General features: G+C 54.4%; 1 non-coding gene across 1 annotated transcript; it reads left to right on the top strand.

Annotated features, from left to right (window-relative positions):
- The first annotated feature begins 222 nt into the window (after positions 1–222).
- Positions 223–2,133, top strand: LOC124295766. Its single transcript, XR_006905619.1, has one exon. It is a non-coding gene; the product is annotated as a small subunit ribosomal RNA (ribosomal RNA).
- Positions 2,134–2,500: the final 367 nt, after the last annotated feature.

Genomic DNA, 2,500 nt, shown 5'->3' with positions numbered 1-2,500 from the left:
CCAGAGATGTTATAACAACGTATCCCAGACGCTTTCAATCTAGCCGACGGGTACGGGAGATCGTTCGAACGCTTATAAGCCGAGTGTCGAAGGTGGCGGCACACGGAACCGGGGCTGCCTGCGCGCAGTCCCGAAACACACAGTAGACGCGCGGCCGACCGGGCTACGAGACCCGGTCGGCGATGGGTGGCGCACGTCCGAGCCGAGATTTTGTATCGAAGCTCCCTGGTTGATCCTGCCAGTAGTCATATGCTTGTCTCAAAGATTAAGCCATGCATGTCTCAGTGCAAGCCAAATTAAGGTGAAACCGCGAATGGCTCATTAAATCAGTTATGGTTTCTTAGATCGTACACACATTTACTTGGATAACTGTGGTAATTCTAGAGCTAATACATGCAAACAGAGTTCCGACCAGAGATGGAAGGAATGCTTTTATTAGATCAAAACCAATCGGCGGCGGGTACGTCCCGTCCGCCGTTTACCTTGGTGACTCTGAATAACTTTGGGCTGATCGCACGGTCTCGTACCGGCGACGCTTCTTTCAAATGTCTGCCTTATCAACTGTCGATGGTAGGCTCTGCGCCTACCATGGTTGTAACGGGTAACGGGGAATCAGGGTTCGATTCCGGAGAGGGAGCCTGAGAAACGGCTACCACATCCAAGGAAGGCAGCAGGCGCGCAAATTACCCACTCCCGGCACGGGGAGGTAGTGACGAAAAATAACGATACGGGACTCATCCGAGGCCCCGTAATCGGAATGAGTACACTTTAAATCCTTTAACGAGGATCCATTGGAGGGCAAGTCTGGTGCCAGCAGCCGCGGTAATTCCAGCTCCAATAGCGTATATTAAAGTTGTTGCGGTTAAAAAGCTCGTAGTTGAATCTGTGTCCCACGCTGTCGGTTCACCGCTCGCGGTGTCTAACTGGCATGATTGTGGGACGTCCTACCGGTGGGCTTAGCCCTCCGGGGCGGCCCAACTAATATCCCATCGCGGTGCTCTTCACTGAGTGTCGAGGTGGGCCGGTACGTTTACTTTGAACAAATTAGAGTGCTTAAAGCAGGCTATTTTCGCCTGAATACTGTGTGCATGGAATAATGGAATAGGACCTCGGTTCTATTTTGTTGGTTTTCGGAACCCCGAGGTAATGATTAATAGGGACAGATGGGGGCATTCGTATTGCGACGTTAGAGGTGAAATTCTTGGATCGTCGCAAGACGGACAGAAGCGAAAGCATTTGCCAAAAATGTTTTCTTTAATCAAGAACGAAAGTTAGAGGTTCGAAGGCGATCAGATACCGCCCTAGTTCTAACCATAAACGATGCCAGCTAGCGATCCGCCGAAGTTCCTCCGATGACTCGGCGGGCAGCTTCCGGGAAACCAAAGCTTTTGGGTTCCGGGGGAAGTATGGTTGCAAAGCTGAAACTTAAAGGAATTGACGGAAGGGCACCACCAGGAGTGGAGCCTGCGGCTTAATTTGACTCAACACGGGAAACCTCACCAGGCCCGGACACCGGAAGGATTGACAGATTGAGAGCTCTTTCTTGATTCGGTGGGTGGTGGTGCATGGCCGTTCTTAGTTGGTGGAGCGATTTGTCTGGTTAATTCCGATAACGAACGAGACTCTAGCCTGCTAAATAGGCGTACCTTCCGGTATCTCGAAGGCCCCCGGCCTCGGTCGGGCGGTTTTTACTACCGGCGTACAAATAAATCTTCTTAGAGGGACAGGCGGCTTCTAGCCGCACGAGATTGAGCAATAACAGGTCTGTGATGCCCTTATGTTCTGGGCCGCACGCGCGCTACACTGAAGGAATCAGCGTGTCTTCCCTGGCCGAAAGGCCCGGGTAACCCGCTGAACCTCCTTCGTGCTAGGGATTGGGGCTTGCAATTATTCCCCATGAACGAGGAATTCCCAGTAAGCGCGAGTCATAAGCTCGCGTTGATTACGTCCCTGCCCTTTGTACACACCGCCCGTCGCTACTACCGATTGAATGATTTAGTGAGGTCTTCGGACTGGTACGCGGCAATGTCTCGGCATTGCCGATGTTGCCGGGAAGATGACCAAACTTGATCATTTAGAGGAAGTAAAAGTCGTAACAAGGTTTCCGTAGGTGAACCTGCGGAAGGATCATTAACGTTTCGTACTGCCGAAGCAGCGACTCGTGAGCGCGCGGGGCTGTCTCGCCGCGAGAGCGGCGTGTCACGCCCACGTGTCGCGAACAAAATTTCAAAAAAGTTTGAACGACGTAACGGTCGGGCCCGGTTGCCGCGGCGCGCAACACAATCGTCGTGACAACGAACGCGGTGCTGACGCCGGATCCGATGGGTCCGGCGTTCGCCGCGGTCGCGCGACGAGCGCAGTCGCCGGCTAAAACCGCCCGACGACCGACTCGCGCCGAGGCGTCGACCCGTCGCTCCGCGTCCAGCGCGGAGCAGCGGCGGGTCGTTCGCGCCTCCGGCCGACTCGGTGCCGAGAGGGGACCGCTCCGCGGTCCGCCTCG

Source organism: Neodiprion lecontei, unplaced genomic scaffold (assembly GCF_021901455.1).
Source record: "Neodiprion lecontei isolate iyNeoLeco1 unplaced genomic scaffold, iyNeoLeco1.1 ptg000080l, whole genome shotgun sequence".
Lineage (NCBI taxonomy): Eukaryota > Metazoa > Arthropoda > Insecta > Hymenoptera > Diprionidae > Neodiprion > Neodiprion lecontei.
Note: the sequence above shows the minus strand (reverse complement) of the source record. Positions and strands in the feature narration are given on the sequence as shown.